The 18748-nt window shown below is 36.7% G+C and overlaps 1 protein-coding gene across 2 annotated transcripts in view; it reads right to left on the minus strand.

The window, feature by feature from the left end:
* Positions 1-18748, minus strand: part of LOC105255861 — a 169528-nt gene that overhangs the window by 146406 nt on the left and 4374 nt on the right. The window contains exon 1 of one of the 2 annotated variants that reach the window (XM_025413756.1): positions 15266-15471. The exons of the other annotated variant lie outside the window; for it this stretch is intronic. The gene's annotated coding sequence lies outside the window, so the exon portion shown is untranslated. Of the gene's footprint in view, positions 1-15265; positions 15472-18748 lie in introns of those variants that run through there. 2 annotated transcript variants of the gene reach the window in all.

Raw genomic sequence — 18748 nt, forward strand, 5'->3', positions numbered from 1 at the left:
TGTTTGCTCGTCGTAGGCGAGCCCAAGAAAAATGTTACCGATACGACCGACCGGTTTTCATTACGTTACGTTACGTTATGTTGCATGCGGTCGTTTCTTTTCTCCTCGTCGAGTTTTTAGTTGTTTCCCTTTCATTGCTTCCCTCCAGAGCACTTTATTGAGTATCCATTTGCGAACGCTATTCTCCTCTCAACGTCTTCTCCTATATACATCTCGAGGATTTTTCAATTACTGTAGAATTAATAAATATTTAAAAATTAATTATTCAAGAATTAATTAATAAATTTAAAAATGTTATTTTTCGCAAGAGTTCCAGATATTTTTGACGCAATTATACCGCAGCGATCGAAAATCCTTATGTAGCGTTCGCGCACTTCCGCGCAAAATTCGAGGTGGTGCGATCGTTCGAGTATCTTAATTATGCAGATTTTCGAGGTTCGCGAAACAGAATAACGAGAGGAGAGAAAGGCGGAAGAGAGTGTTAGTTCGTATCAGCGGGTCGCTTGTAATTGCGAGGTAATCCTATTTCATTCCGAGTCACTTCAGCCGGTTCGAGCATGAAACGCCAATATTTCCCCGCAACTGCCGGAACGAAGAAGGGAAACGCTATGGCCTCGAAAATTGCGACGGCGGCCGCGAGATTACCGGGTAGCTGCAACCAGTGGCGGATCTGACGAGGGCAAGTGCATATAACGAAAATATTATTTTTAACTAGCGAAATCATAATATAGGTATCGCCGACTTTTAAAAACGCGCGACACGTCTTTATAACGTATTATGGAATATTAAAATACATCTTTTCTTCTTCCGATTCTTTATATTTAATAAAATTTATAATTTTTTGTATTTAATTTATATTTAATATCGGTATTTTACATTATATTTAATTTATATTATATTTAAAATGTATATATTATATATATATATATATATATATATATATATGTATATATTTTATATATATAATCTAATTTATATCTAATTTATATCCAATTTATATTTAACAGTATTTTGAGCATGGCATAAATTATAAAAAAATTATAATGAAATAATATAAATATAAAATATTATAAATATTATAAATATTATAAAAAAAATTTGGAAAATTTTTTTTGTTGCTGGTACTTGTAATCTAAAACAATGGCATATATTCTAGATTATAGCGCCCAGACGTTTATCTCCACAGTTAGGAAACGCCTATGTACACCATTGAGAAGTGAACAAGGAGCTGGACTGTGGTAAAGTCTTTTTCATTCTAACTTATTGCTCACTATTCGTGTCTCGTATGAAAGTCGGTGGGGTCTCGAACCACGGACGTGCGTTTCTTTCTCTTCGAGAGCCATTCATAAGGTTTGAACACTAAACATGCGCGACCAACACGAGCGTCTCAATAGCTTATATTTCTTTACTTTATAGAATCGATTTTTTTTTAAAGAAAATTTGATGGAATTATTAGTCAAATTGTGTTTTCTCATACTTTTTAATTTTAAATTTATCAAATATTTCTTTTCTTTCTTCCTTCGAATTAAAATTTAATCAAAATAAAATTTATTATTTAATTGAGGATATAATTAATTTGCAAAAAAACTATTATAGAAATGTCTGACAAAATTTCAGAATTATTAATAATTATAAAAGAAAAAGATGCATTTATTTATTTATAAATAACAAAATAGATTTATTCTAAAAACACGTGAACAAAACATATCCAAGATTTTCTTATTCTTTTTCTGTTATGGGAAATGTCAAAATGACAGCTCGGCATCTTTTTTTCATCCCGTATTCGTTTGTGTGTATTATGATAAATTGTGATAAAATCGAACGTATCGTATATGATAATCACCTACTGAATAAAGATACGTCTCACACATACTATGATTATTATATATCTCCCTATATGTTTGAATAGACAGCATCGATACAATTGCATACAGATGCACAACCGTTGATGTACGATATCGGGAATGCATCTTGCGGATATGTCATTAGTAGCGTATCCTTCGCAAAACCCTTCGAAGGCAACTCTCGCGAGGGAGCGGGGGGGAAGAGGATCGTGGAAAGATATATCGAATTTATTATTCAGGCAAGACGCAAGGGAGGAAAGAACTGTTGTATGGCGCAGCTACCATTTCGCGAGAGTGAATTTTTCCTACGTCTGCCTCTTTGTCCTTCCCTTCTTCTTTCCCTCCCCCTCCTCGCCTTCTCTGTCGCCGGAAAATGGCATTACCGTTATTCGATTTGTTTCTTCGCACATACACATACACACATCTTGATCACTCTCCGGACCGGAAACGCGGCGAGATATTTCGTAGCGCGAACGCTATGAATACAGACAAGAATCGATCGAAATGCGTCTCTCGAATCGGCCGATGTCTCGTTTATTATTCCTTCGCCGTTAAAATTACGCCGGAGACATAGACGTGATAGTCATTGCTCATTTATGATTGAGGTGATTCGAGATTTGGATTTATCAAAAATCGAATCCTTTGAAGATCCTTATTCCTGTTTGTATATATATACAAGATTATTTTAAATCTTTCCAAATTATTCATACACTACGAATCTTTAAATCTTTATGGTTAAACTTGTTGTAAACATCTAATTTTTTAAATAATTATTAAGAAAAAAAATCTATAAAATTATTTTAAATTATCAATAGCATTATTAATAGTAAACAGTAAATCTTGAAAGCTTTTATGCAATAATCCGTTATTCGTCATATCGAACAATTAGATTTGTTTACAATATCATCTTTAAATAAAAGAAAAAATGGTTAAAAATCGAATAGTTACTAGACTTAAGACTCAATATAAAATTGAGTTTGTTCTTGATTAATAGCCAGTCACTAATAATGGACCAACGACGCCAAGTGCTGCAACGGGATCACTTTAGAGGTACAATGTTATTAATAACGCTATCCTCATTATGGTTGGCCGCAACTGTAAATTCGAGTCCGTCTCCTTATCCATTAATTAAGTACAAAGAAACTTGCGAGAGAATAAGAGAAATGGGAAAACAAATGAGAAAGGTTAGTCGATAAGCGATGGCCTTAGACCGGCCCTGGGCATTTCGAGCCCTCAGAAACTGCGAATCGAATGGAATGCCGTGATAAATCTCGCGGCGATCGGTGCGAAAGCGAACCGCAAGCGTTACAGCTTTAAGCTCGCCTTGATCGCCGAGCTTTCGACCCTTGTCGGGGTGAGAAACATTGGGCCGAACCTATGGAAGACTTCGTAGGGCTTGACAAACGATCGAAAACAGCTGATTTCTATGAAGAAGGGTTCCTACCTCCTAAGGATGTAAATCTTCACTAAGGGTTGTAGGCATAAGTATATTTTTCAAGCTAAAGTACATGATTCAGAATAAAAAATTGCAAGTTTGCTCCATTTATTTTAAATAATTATTTTATTTTATTGCACTATTTTTTTATTTTTTTATTTAGTTATATTATATTATTTATTTATATTATTTATTTATATTATTTAATTAAATTATTTATTTATATTATTTAATTATATTATTTTAGAGTTGTATCTTTTTAATTCGAGAGTTAGTTTCCATGAGCAAAGTGCAATTTATTATAAAAGAATTCTCAGTCATTAACTTTTTATAATTTTTTCTTAATGGAATTACATCTTTATTATTTGCCTCTAAAAATAATTGTTGATACCTACGTTGAAAATAAGAATGATAAATTTTGAGAAACATATAATCCTGTATGAAGTGAAGTAAATTGAGCTTTCTATAAATGGCACGCTTTCTCACCAAGCCAGATCTAATTCGCGAAGGTTTAATCTAACCGTCGTAGACACGAAAGACCATAGTCGCATTGTCTCTTCGCGTGTGTGCCAGTCCATTATTTATCAAGAAACGTATTCTCGCGAGAACGAAGCCGAGGCGAATAGGTAGGTAGGTAGGTAAATCTCCCGCGACGAAGCGCATCAGCGAGAGCGCCATTCTCTTCTCGGTGAAATGAATGTTTCAGGAATGTAGAGTCGGAGGCACGGGGGTTTAAGTAAACTGTGGCGTTTACTCCCGTCAGAAATGGATGACCGCGTCTGCGTAATCGAGGCCGTTAGACGAAAAAGCAATCGCCGTCCGGATTGTCTCGTCAGAAAAACGCGAAATGGACTCGCGTCCACTGGACATTGAAAAGCCATTTCTGCCTTCCATCAGGCCGTCATTTGTTGGCGTTCGTCCCTCCTCCTCCTTCTCTTCTTGTCCCTCCGAGATCCGGGGATGCTTAACCCTTGCGACTCGTTCGTCCATGAAGGAAACGCTTGAGAAATATATGAGCCGCTGGATAGACAGACTATATACAGAGTCTCAGATGCGATTCTAGCAATCCTCCCCCTAGTATTGGGAAGATAAGATCGAATCTCTTATACGAAATAGCTCAAGTGGCCGTTCTTCAGGCCTCGTTTGTTCTCGACAAAAGTCTGTTTCTTCCATGACTATCTAGCTTTATTTAATCAGCTGATTTCATCATCCGCTGATAATCTACATCTATTTTATATCAATATTTGATAAAGTATAATATATGAAGAAATTGAAAATAAGCAGTATTATATTCGTAACAAGATAAAAACGACTTTGTGAGATTTTTTTATTCAGAATTTGTAGAAGCGCAAATTTCTGTTAAGTTCCTTAAAGGATATTCGATTTCGTGAAATAGAGCGTATTTGATAGATTTTTCATCATAATTATGATCGCGTTATCGCGTTGATCTGATTCATCGACTGCTAAAGCGATCTGAATTCAACTATTTTCGGTTAGTAATTTCCTATATTCCTTTCCAAATTACAGACCTATTTGTGGCATAGACGAGTAGACAAAGATTTAGTCAATTTCAGTCACTACTAACGAACGTTAGTGCAATCAACTCCTAGAAAGCATCCTTAATTAACTAGGACTGACACTCCAAATGCTTAACTGTCTCAAGTTCGCAGGACTCACAATTGGATATAGCGGTACATGAAATCCTTATAAAGCTACATTTATATTTATTCCAGTCACTGATAAAATATTAAAATCATACAAAAGTTAGTTATGAATAAAATCTATGTACCACATTATTATATATTTATATTAACTTTAATAAGATATGTTTTAACAAAATATACATAAATATATATTAATAATTAAATATTTTTTTAAATTTTACATAAATACCGAGAGAAAACGCGTTCGACTTTCGTGTAGGAAGTCACGAAGAAGACATTTCGATAAAGTCGTTTGTATCTTGACAGAATGAAACGCAATATGCCGAAGACGTGATTCTCTCGATGGACACAAGTAAGTGTCACGCGCGTGCGGAAGAAATCCGTCCCGGTCGCGAATAGAGGCGTTTCTAGAGAGTAGAAAAGACTTCTTTGAAGTCGATCGATCCCCCGCTCGCTCTCGAGGAACGTGCGTATCGAGGGAGCTGTTCGGGCGGAACATCAAAGGCCAAAGGGGAATGTAAAAAAGTCTTTAATCAACGACTCGTTTTTTCGTCGCTCGTTGATTCGTTGGAACTTCGCAGCCATTTCATCTCGAGTCCCGGCCTCGATTCTGCGAATTTTTGAATTTTAGATTTCCTCGTGGAAGAGAGATAGAGGGAAAGAGAGATACGCGCCTCGAGAACGATATTAAATGGCTTTTTCGAAAATAAAATCGCTTAAAGCACGCGCACTTTTATCGAAAACTTTTCCCGTTGTCTGGAATATTTAAGCTATTTCAAATTAATACTTTCCACTTTTCTCTTACGTTTTAAGCTTTAATATCTGATGAAATGTTATTCTGTAAGCGATGTACAACAAACATTTTCGTAGAAATGCATGATCAAGCATATGTTGCAGGAATAAGAACAAAATTTGTCTGCAAAACTGCCCTTAGGTGACATTTTTGGAAAGTCTTTGCGGCTTGGCAGCGTGCCAATGAAAAAGAAAAAAAATAAAACAATGAAATATTGAAAATTTCGAAGAAAACACTCTACGCGAAGTCAACAACAGGTCCGAATGTAAAAAGCAGAAGAAAGAAATGGAACAAGAAGTGCAGAAATATGCCCAGCAACAATACCGACTAATAGCAAATTCGATTGGATGCACTAGTGCGCACTGGTGCACATTAAAGGCTGTCGTATACAAATTTACAATGGCATAAGTAATTAAAACAGTAAGATAATTAATGCTACGAGTTATTATTATCAAGTTATTATTATTATTCAATGCGAATAATGATAATAATAACTCGTAGAATTATCTTACTGCTTTCATTATTTACGCTACTGTAGATTTTGTATAACAGTTTTTAACAGTCTTTTCTTTATAAAAAACTGGAAATATAAAAGAAATATATATATATATATATATATATATCTTTATATTTATATATATTATATTTATATTTATATATATTATATTTTATATATATATATATATATATATATATATTTCTTTTATATTTCTATTATATATATATATATATATATATATATATATATATATACGTATATTGGGTAATATACAGGGTATCCCATTTTAAAGTTCCAAGAGAATATTTCTTTAGGAAAGCATTTAAGAAAAAAATGTTTCAGGCAAAAGTTGAAGGATTGGGGAAACACTCGATGATACCCTTGACCCTGATTTGAGAATCATTCGAAGATCATTTAAAGATCAACTCAAAAATTTTTAATGGAAATTCCCCTATTAATACATTACGTGAAAGAATATAAAAAAAAGAAAATTTTTGGCGCAACGATAGACACGTTTATCCGTTTGAAAATTATTTGGGATCAAAGTTGGAAAAAGGACAATTTTCGAAAAATCGTTTCTCCTATTTGAAAAATCCTGAAAAAATGTTCAAAGTATGAAAAATTTCGTCTTTATATTCTTTTCATAGAAGAATTCAGATTTGACCTTGGCATTTTCTTTAAAATCGAACAGAGCACTCAGAAACCTGTTAAATTGAAAATGGCATCATATTTGATGGAGAACAAATTTTGGAAAATTGTGAAACTAGTTTTTTATTATGGCCATGTTGTCCTCTTTGCAATCTTACAATTCGTTAGTTTAGTCGCATACAGTGGAAACTTTAAAACGGGACACTCTGTATATAAAATATATAATAGAGAGAGGAAGAAGGACGAGTATTTTACGAATAGCCGGATGATCTTTTCGCTCTCGCACTTTCGAGCATGTGCGACGAGATCGAGATAAATCAAGATTAATCTCGCCATTAATATGTCACTCGCGAAATAACACATTGCCGTAGATGTATATATATGTACATATATGTACGATGCTGGCCGAGCTTTAATATCGGGAAAAGTCGCGAGGGGAAAGTCTCTTTGCCGTTTCCTAGACAGGTGTGTTCTCGTGCTCTAGTGAGACTACTCGCTTTCACAGGCGCGGTGTCGAGGAAACGTTAAATATGACCGGAAGAGGATCTGTTGACACTGTCCTCCGTGCTCTCAGCGAGGCAGGTTAGACAACATTTACCTTAGTCGGCGAAACGGACCCGTCATCTCGGCTACACAGGATCGTGAAGCGAACCCCCTCCCCCTCTACCTCCTGGTTTCTTTTAAGACGGCGGCTGCAGGATGATGGATGCACAGTCTCAATTTCCCACTCCACCGAGAAAAGAATACGTTCGGATCACGACGCGAATCTCGATGATATCGATTAATGGCCGGCAAAAAGAAGCCGACGAATTTCAGCCGACACGTCGGCGAAAATCGTCGCTAGGATTCTCCGTATTTTTTCGCGCGAGAGATCGTACCATCGGGCAACACCATCGTCGGTCAAGAACGTCGAATGGATCGCGCGAATGGCGGTGATACGTCAAACTCCTTGACTCCGGAACGGGAGGATCTCGGCTCGGGACTCGTATTTCTCGCAATTTTCTTGCCGAAGTGCTATAGATCAATCTCGGGAGTTATAAAAATAGAGGGGAAAGAAAGCTATTGACCACACATTTCGTTAAATATCGATCTTACGTTTTTTATTCTCAAATATGTGTGTTATTTTAATGCGCATTCCAATAATTCCAAGCGGAATTTTAAAAAATTGAAAATCTATGCACATCGAAAAGCAAAATATTTTCGCTTTGATTGACAATGATTAAATCGATGTTTAAGTAAGAAACAGATTAAATTTCTGCTTTCCTCTCGATCGCTTTGTTCTATCAGATAAAAGAGAAGGATAAATTTCATGAGATCTCTGTACCTTTCGCGCTCTCGTTACACAGCGGCTACACTTCTGCCTGGAGCTAATTAATTAACTGCGAAAGCTGCGGGCTATATACGCGCTCTTTAACAAAAACCTACACTTTCCGCGCGCGAAGAGGACAAAGGCTGCGTGGCGGTTTGACCGAGAAACCGCCGGCCGCAAAATTTATTCGCTGCCGGCAAAGTGCATAGAAAGCGCATTCCTGGCGAAACCCACCAAGTGTACGTAACGTAACGTTGCACAATTAGCATCAAAGTCTCTCTCTCTCTCCCTCCTCTCTCTCTCTCTGTCTCTGTCTGACGTACGTTCCGATCGGCAACGAGACGAAAATTTGCGCTCTTCAAAGGACTGTCTTTACGATGCGAAAACACTTTAATGGCGAAATTTGCATACATAGGAGTCACACGAGGGAAACGCATTGATTGTCGTCGGCGATAATTAAAAGGTAATTGAAATATTCAGAGCCAAAAATTAGCGTGATTTCGGCAGGTATACTAGACAATCTCTCAAAGTCAATTTTATTTTATATTGCCTTTTTCTCTCCTAATAAAAATTAACCTAAGATTTAAGAAGAGGAGTATTTAACAATGTGAAGATATTTTCATTGATTCGGTTAAAGTTCGCTTTTCCTCTCTTTTCTGAACGTAATATTTAATTAATACAAAATTAATTAATACTTAAATTAATTAATAATTCTTATTTTAATAAAAATTTAAAATTCAAGATTCAGCTAAAAAGAAACTTTTGCAAAATATTAACTCGGAATATCGGGAAATTTTCGTTTTACTATTATTAAATATTTTAAATTAGATTTTAGCCATATTCGCGGAGTTCAACGAGCGTCGGCTCGTATACTTGGATTATTCAAGATCGCGGTGAAATGTACATTTTGACGGCGCGAACGTACGGATTTTGCGCAAAGAGGCACTGCTTGATGCAAATTTTGGCGTGCAAAACATGACGTTGGAGGCGGAGCCGACAGGCGCATTTAAAAGATGCGCCGACATCGAGATGCACGATCGTCGTTGCTCGTGTCTGACACGTGTACAGTGCATTTCGCGTCGTCGCGTAGACAAACGATGGCAGGTGAATTCCACGGGCACCTTGCACGTCAGAAAAATTCCAAAGCGCGCGAGGAAGATAAATCATGGCAGCGGGAACAACATAATGAAAGTGCACGCGCGTGACAAATTTTAATGTTCCCTCGCAGGGGTTGGGTTTTATCGTGGATGTCATTGGCTTCGTAAATTCACCGTTTGACGCATACACGCTCGGTAAGGCTGAAAAATGTCAGGTAACATTTATTTATTCACTTCTAGGGGTGGCTATTCATTCGAATTCGCAACGACAATTTGGAAACGTAAATGCGCGCTGCAAAGTGCAATTTCATATTTATTATATTATTATATACGTTCGGCGAACGTGTTAAAATTCAACAAGTGTCTTCGACGGTCGTTTAAAGTTCCCGGTTACCATCGCGTTACCATAAAACGAGACTCGCAGAACAGCAATTTTCCATTTTAACGTCAAGCGACTAAAAGAGAGTTACATCCCTCTTCCGATATCGCGCGGTGGGATTAAAATCGCGTCAAAAATTCATGAGATTCGATCACGGGGAACGGCCTCAGCCCCCCCAAGTCCCACAACCGCATTCCGACGTTACGGCTTTCTCGGGCGGAAGAACACGCGACTGACTTTTCATGCTTCGGTTTCTCGCTCTTGCCTAGGTTCTCGATCTGATCTTAGCACGAAACCGAGGATAGAGAGAGGTGGGAAGAAGGGATCCTCGCGAATGTTCAGAAAATCGTGGAGAAAGAGTGAGACATGGAAACGGGGGAGGAGGGAAACATCCTTATACATTAAACCGTGCTCGATTCTTGCCTCCTCGCCTTTTCTCCTACTCCTTTATATGCAACTCTCGTAGCTGCGCATTGTGAGCTTCGGCTCGGTTATTCCTCCCCAGGGAGCAATATACCTCGAAGGAAAATATACTTAGACGCTTTATGTAATATTTCTCTCGTCCCGTCGCATCCGAAGATCGCGCGTGTATCTCTCTCGACATGCCGTCTTTCGATTCGCGTATTATATCGCGCGTGAAACGGCACGTCGAGCATTTCACGCGACCAATGTCAGTGGATTAAAAGCGATGAATTGACGAGAAAATATTGCAAGGAAAAGAAATTCGGTCTTCGCGAACTTCATCTGTACAGATTTCTTCTTGTACATCTGTCCCTGAAGAAATTACGTGTAAAAAGAAGGGGGAGAGACAGATGAATCTCAAGATCTATTTAAATTTCACATATTTACTTTCAATTTTAACGGACAATTTTCATATAATAAAGTGTGGTCTACATTAAAACAATAGATGCATTATTTTAATCTTCTTCCAGATGAATTATTATTAAAAGATTAGCTCTGCTCGAATGCTCGTCCATTCACGTAATCAATTTTCAGGGATTGTCAGTCGATGGAATTCTTACCGAAAGTTTATCAAAAAAAACTTTGTATAATAAAATATTCGAAATATATATTTTTATTTTTTCACTCGTATAAAAAGCTACGAAAAACATATGTGTTATATAAACAAAAAAATCATTTATTATAACAAGCGAAGTGCTAGAAAAAAGCCTCTCTCTTACTTTCGTGAGTCTCGCGCGTCGTTTCACCCTCAATTCTGTCCTTGTTTACGAGGCTATAGAATCCTGAATCGGGTCTCTTCTTATTCTATCGAGGACGCGTCAACGAGGAATACCTTTCTTCTCTTTTCTTTTACGAATTTCTTTCTTCGGCGCGTGATTCAATATGGAAAGAGCTTGTCCGTTCTCCATGTGAGCGTTTCGGTTCGTCGACGTTCAGCTCTATAGTAATGCACGTTTTATCATCCTCGTCCATTCTTGCCAAACCAGAATGCACAACAAAACAACGTCCGTCTTTCTCCATCTCTCTTTTTTGCATACCCGATACATTTTTTTTAATCCTCTTCCAGGTGAATTATTATTAAAGGATTAGTTCTGCTCGATTGCTCGTCTATACACATCTCAATTATTATTGTGATATTTTGTCGGTCGTTTTATACATTTTTTTATACATCATTATATAATACCCTTTTGTTGTGTTTTATTGTTTTTTGTATCTTGTTGAATTTTACTACATTTAAAAGTATCGTTATTCAATATTACCGAATTAATAATTAATCACGATAGTAAACCGCGTGGAGAGATTGGGAAATTATTATATCAGCGCATTACAACTCTATTAAATTGCTCATTCATTCATACATTCATACAATAATAACTATTACAACTATTACAACTATTACAATCTACAATTTGATAATAATTAATCAAAATAAATAAGAGAAAGTGCAATTAAAAAATAAAATAAAAAGGTTTTATATTTATATCAAAATAAAGAGTAAAATTAAATTATAATGCAAAATTTGTGTTTGTGTTTTATCGTAAAGGATTTATTGATAAAAAATAAATATATTATACAGCGTAAAGATCATGTACGCGAGTCTCTTCAATTATTGTATGCATAAGTGACATTTATTCGATATTCTAATATCATTTTCGTATTCTCGAGAATTAGAATTCGAAGTTTGACAAATTTCGATAATAGGAATGAACGTCGACGAAGGTGGAGCGATTTGTCAGGAAATTCCAATTTAAAGTAACTTTACTCTTTACGCGAAATCGATGTTTATCCCTTATCGACACTTTGAAAGGTCCCGGATAGACTGCAAACACCCTAAGTCAGCAGAGTGCGCGAGAAAAGTGGGGGGGGGAGGGAGGAAATAGGGATGGCGTGAACAAAAGCTGGAGGAGCGAGATCGAGGACGAAGCGGAAGATCCCGCGAAGGAGGATAATGGACGAACTGGCGAACTGCAACAAAATTCCAATTTGAAGAAAGTTTACTCTCCGCGCGCGGGGGAGGGGACCGCTTCGCGGTCGTTGCACTATTGTAAAATGGCGGGGTTGCGATGCGCTCGGTCCGCGCTATAAAAGGACTGGTTATGGCCGGATACAAGAGACTCTGACGTTGCAATTTGAAAACAACAATGAGAAACGTGTGGGCGCGAGAAAGAGAACAGGGGAAAAAAAACGAGAAGAGGAGGAAGATGTATCGTCGCGATGTGATAAAAGCGGAACATGTGACATTTTCTGCTTCTCGAGACAAATCGTATGGATAAGTAAATACCTTAAGAACTGTTCTTTATGCTCGAAACGGGAGGATTTATTTAAAAAGTGTTACGAAGGTGTTTCACTTTTTCACGAATTTCCGAGTAATTTCGAATAAAAGTAATTATACTCGCGCCTCATTTGTTTAATAATTTAAAAACCAGTACATTATCATATTTTTAAATAACATTTTTAAATGTTATTTTGCATTAAAAATTATGGAAATTAGTCTTTCATTCAAAATTTGATTTTTAAAATAAAAAAAAATAAAATTTATAGAGAGAGAGAAAGAGAAAGAGAGTGGTGTGTATGTGAGTGTTCTGGGACATTAATTTTCAATGTCGCGATCTCGCTATCGAGTGTTCAACCGGTTCAAACATCATGACGCGAAAATGGGGCCCCTCATAACGCCATCGGGCGAGAAATTCCAATAGGGCGCAACTTTGGCAACTCCAACTTGGGCGACGTGACGGGTGGATCGATGCCCCGATGGTTCGTTATCGACATTTTAAAACGCCCGGCGAGAGATACAGCCCGGGTGCCGATCAATCTACGACGCCGGAAGGAGAAAAAGAGGGGGAGGTGGGAGGTGAAACATGTACGCGGGAGATTGGGGTTGCGGGGGAGGAAGCGGGATGGCGCCGGGAGAATGAACTTCGCGGGGAACGAGGATAATGGACGGGCGGTCAACTGCGACGAAATTCCCAGGCAGGTTCGAGGCGGCCTGAGGAAACCGGCGAGTTCGAAAACCCGAGATGATACTCGAGGCCGATCGAGGGGTGCCCGGAAGTACGATTGATTCGTCGACGCCGATTGGCCGTCTCGGGGTTACCGATACCGAGGATCCGTAATTGAGCACCCCACCGTCCCCGCAAAGAGGCGCCAAAGGGAGAGGGAGAAACGACAGGTGAGAGAGATTGTATGCCATCGGCAATCGCCGCTTCCCGCATCCACGAAACTCGGATAATTCTCGCACGACGTTCCGACACGACGCTCCAAAGCCGCCAGCACAAAGTTACGAGCTTGCGGCTTCTCTCGTTCTCTCTCTCGTTCTCTTTCTCTCTCTCCCTCTCTCTCTCTCTCTCTCTTCCCTCTCTCTGTCTGTCTCGGTTTTCCTCTGACTTGCCGAACTGAGAAAACCCGCTTCTCTCGATAGTTGTCTCTCAACCCGTCGATACGAAAGTAAGTCCCATGGGAAGTTGGCCCGTGTACCGCCTTGTTACTAATTTTGTTCCGACGACGCCGATCGGCGCTTGTCAATCGTGAAAGAAGGATTCAAGAAGCAAATGCTATACTTCTTAGTGTCATCGCAAACGCGAATTCTTTATTCTCTCCAGTATCTTAGCCAATCGGGTATCTATTGCAGATAATCTTATGGAATTTAATCTTATTGCATTTTTATATAAAAGTAATGATACATGCAAACATAATGAAATAAGAAAGTTAGACTATTATTTATATACAATTTTACACGATTAATGTTTATAAATTTTTAAGTGTTTTTTTTTTAAATTAAAATTTTCACAATTAAAAATAAAAAATTTATCCTTTGTAAAATATTCTCTTTTCTTCTAACTAACCGTATGTTAGTTACTCTGTCCAATTACTAGACGCGATTCGTCTCTCATGAAGAATTCCGCTATGCATTTCGTGGGAATTAAGTGGGAATTCTGCTCGCCAAAGAGGGAGATCTCTTCGTAGCGGATAGTCTCGCGGGATAAGTGAATGGGGAAAGAGCGAGTCTCCATCCCGACAGTGAAGTTTCTTGCCGAAGGAGTTCAGCAAGAAATCAAGCCGCCAGACAGTGACAAGGGAAAGGGTTGCTGGTTCTTGGAGCGGCAAGAAGGGGAAAAGGTAGACATGGAGCAAAAATGAGGATGGAACGAAAAAAAAAAACGGAGATCTTACGTGATCAGTAATCGTTGATTAAATTAGTAAGCTTCTGTATTATAATTATTTTCAAACATATATATAATCGATAATATTTTCACATGATATTTTTACATCAATAGATTTTTACTGGATTATAATTATTTTTGAAACATTATATTTTTATTTTTATTTAATTAACGAATACGAGAGTGCTTTCAGTATATGTATTATATTATAATCTATCAATCTCTTATATTAACAATTTATTCTATGCTATAATTATTTATAAAAAAAAATTCAGAAAGATTTATATTATAATTTTATTGTGTTATTTTTTTTGTTTTTGTAATATACTAGATAGATTTGTTGTTGTTTTATAATATAGGAATACTAGAATTAAAGATTGATAGCTACGATTGTACAAAATACATAGCCTTTTACGATCGATCGATCAAGCGCTTGGTGAAAACCGATTGATTTATTACTTAAATAGTAACACGTGCAAGCATATTGACAGTTCAGCATGCTGTCAATAGCGACTGCTTTCACAATTAATTGAGCAATGCCAATGTTAATCGAGTGAAATATGTGCGGTTCAATGATTAAGCTAGTCCGTAAATTGAGTATCCGTGACTATAAGCATCATAATTGTGCACTGATTTGACACACACTGTTATAAATTGCTTTAAAAATTAAATATGATCAAAATTGTTCTTTTTCTCTCTTCTTAATTTATATAATAGATGTAACATAAACGCACACGCTTTGTGTAATGAAAGAAATGAAGAAAAAGGTTGCGAAAAAAATTGCGAAATTAAAAAAATAAGTGAAAAATCCAAGAGATAACATACATAAATAATTCTCACATCAGTTATTAATAATAAATCATAGCATTTGTTTCTAAACTTTTTTGAAAAAATTTTTTTTTCAAAGAAGAAAAAGAGAGAAAGAAAGAAGAGAGGAAAAAAGCAAAAAATGATTGTTGCCAACATCTTAAATACCTTGGGCGAATGGAAAATGAATTCAACGACATTCCACGGACGAGAACGTATGGGCCCTGCTGTCATAAATCCAGTACTTCCGGTCCGTAACGGAGAGTAATATCGAAGTTTGTGTCGCGCTATCTTTGCGCGCGAAAACTAGCAGCGCGAGCTTCGTTTTCTCTCCTTTTCCCGTAAATTCCTTCGAGCCAACCCTCCTACCGCCCGTCTCGTCGCCGTCACTCTTTTTCACGTATGATACGCGATATATCGGCGCAAAAATGGCGTCCAAAGCACCGCAAATTTATTTATGCGGGCGCATCCGACGCGTCTCGGATGCAGGCGCATCGCATTTCACGTCGAGATATATAAGCGATGCGAGGACACATATTTGTGCGAGTCATCAAATTCATTGAAAAATCTGCTGAATGGATTGCAGGGTAATGAAAAAATGTAAAGAACACGATGCGAGGAAATTTAATACACAGTGATGCGATAAAATTAATATGACAAGAAACTCAAAAAATTCCCTTAAATATAATTTTTCCGAAAAATATTTGTTACAAAACTGGAGATAATTATGCTAATAAAGAAAAAAATGTAAATAAATTTATTGCGGATTTATATAAAATTATTATTAATAACATTTTTTACAAATTACGTATTTATGATATAATGAGAAATAATAAAAAATATTTTATATCAAGATATAGGATAATTTATATGACACGATTAAATGGGGAAATATTTTTAAGGTACTTTTTAACCTTGTTATCATTTTTGAAAATAAATATCAAAGACCTGGATAGAAGAGCTTTGATCGACACGACAAAATCTATCAAAATCCGATCAGAACTATTTATCCAAAGCTTGACCACGACAGCTTAAAGTGTAAGTCCGGCTTAATCGCTGAAGAGCAGCTTTCTAATCGCATTTCAATCTCCAGGATTTAACCCCCGAGTTTGACTCGGAAACACAAGATCCAACGATGATTTCCCTTAAGCCGCTTTTTGCAGGCGAGAACCGCGAATGCAAATATATCGGGTGTTAATTAAAAGCACGTGGCAGATATATGTATGCGCGCGATATCGTTTAAGATATAAAATTATCATCCTGTGGTAAACGCGACACTCAGTCCTGAAGTAATAAATGTACCTACACTAAGCTCACCAAGTAATTACAGTGTACTTCCTGCTCCGTAATATACCTATGCTAATACAGTGCTGTGGCAATTAAACAACCATCTCAGCAAGAGCATCCATTAAAATTGAACGAGATACTTGGCTCCCAAATAAATTATATGAAGCATCTCGGACGACACTTGCCATTTAAAGCTTAATATGATTAAAATATTAATAATTAAGTTTTTTTTTAATTCAATAATCAATTTATTAAATTTAGAGACGGAAAGGAAAAGACTCCTATTGTGTATTTTATATTATTTTTAGGAAATAAATAATATGTCACACTTTTTTAGCTATCAAACTTTAAAATAGTTCTTTATAGATCGATATTTTTATTCTTATACGGCATGTTTTTATTCTTTATATTTAAAAAAAATTAAATTTTCGATAAAAATATATTACTAATAATTATTTTTATATTGCTAATAATTATTATTAATATAAATATATTACTTAATTATAAATATATTACTTATGTTAATTATATTAATAATTATATATATATTATTTATATTAATAATTATTATTAATATAAAACTCTTCTTTCAAGTTGCGATATATGTATGGGGGGGCTTCGACTTTTGAAAACCATTTTTTTTAGAATGTCGTTTGTGTCGCATCGATAGCAATTCATCCAATTTCATCCAGTTTGCTAGATTTGTTTCCACATGTAAGAAGCGAATGATAAAAAGTCGTTGCACGTTTCTATCACATTCGAGGAGACATGGATTTAGAGATAGCAGGACCGATGCAAGAGCAACTCGGACCCTTGAAAGCTCGTTGCAGATATATAAAGCAAGTGTACTCGGTCGGGGAACGTTAAAGCACGACTCTATCTAACAGAGATACAGGAGACGAAATCAATCTCGTACGAAAAGTATTAGGTTAAATTCAGGCAGCAGCTAAGAACGGAAAGGATATGTATATCCTAGATGCAATTTCATGAATTATTTACTTTAGAAAATTAAGCACTTAATCGCCAAAAATATAAGCAATTTTAAGGATCGATTCTATTATTAATTGAATGCATTATTAATTGAAAAAATATGAATTCAAAAAATGATGTCATTTATTTCATTTATTTTTTTTTAATATTTTAATTATCTTTCTAATCGAATAAAAAATATTCACGAAAAAGTGACGATATAGAAAAAGAACATTAATTTACTGTTTTAAAAATATTGCGTCCGAAATCGTAAAATTTATTATTTCAAATAAATGTCCACATATACATGTATATTTTAAATGCAAATATAATACAGTTGAATAAAAAAATCTGGCAGATAAATATATATATATAATACTCTAAATATCCGCCAAATATCACAAAACAATGGAGAAGAAGAAGCTATTCCCTTGAAATTGCCCATGATGAAAAATAAAATCGATATGGCAACACACAGTGGCAATGGATGGAGAATTTGCCTACGGAGGGCAACATTCGCGTCGAAATATCGTTATATATTTCACAATATATTCGGGAGTATATATGGATTTTTAGATGCAGAGAGCAATATTCCCGAAAAAATAAAAAAAATAAAAAAAATTACGCGTACAAAGCTCCGTGAATATGAAGTTTTCACATCTGCATCGCATATTGTGTCAAACAGCAAAACAGAATCACCATCATAAAAGAAAATAACGTTAGTTGCTCTCGTTTTGCGAAATACGATCCGATGATGCCCTCCGTGATTTATTAATTCAATCTTGTTACAACGAATTGTGGCTTTCTATTTTTTTCTAAACTCGCGCGTCAAAAGAACCGTCACCGAACGACGGTTGTGCTAAAAAAAAAAAAAGAATAAGGTATGAGAAGAAAAGAAAGAGAGAGAGAGAGAGAGAGAAAAACGTACATTTTGATCGCGTCCACGGCATTCATCCGGCTTATGGATGACTTTTATAAGCGAGGCAATCAGGCGCAAATGATCGCGCGAAGGACGGTGGAACGTGACGCGCTCGAATCAGTCGTCCACCCGCGAACCGACCGATCGATCGATCGATCGATCGGCCGATCGATCATGCGCGTCGCCCGAGCTAATTCGACTGTCGTAATTAGCTTCGTTTATCGAACGCCGCCGCGTTCGGTTCCCGGGCGATGTCACGATGAAGCGCGGGCGTAATCCCGCCGCCGGTGCAAACAATTAACGTTGCTCTCGTTGTAACTTGGCCGGTGATTACCGCAATTTTCGCGTGCCGATACTTCGTCAAGCTGCCTCGCGGCGTCACTACGGTAATCTTGTCGCGCGAACGCGCGCCAAAGGCGCCGATTTATTTCGCGCGATAACAAGGACAATCGATACGCTTGAACGTCGCGTGTCAC

The sequence above is a fragment of the Camponotus floridanus genome, unplaced genomic scaffold (assembly GCF_003227725.1).
Source record: "Camponotus floridanus strain SB8 unplaced genomic scaffold, Cflo_v7.5 scaffold7, whole genome shotgun sequence".
Taxonomy (NCBI): Eukaryota; Metazoa; Arthropoda; class Insecta; order Hymenoptera; family Formicidae; genus Camponotus; species Camponotus floridanus.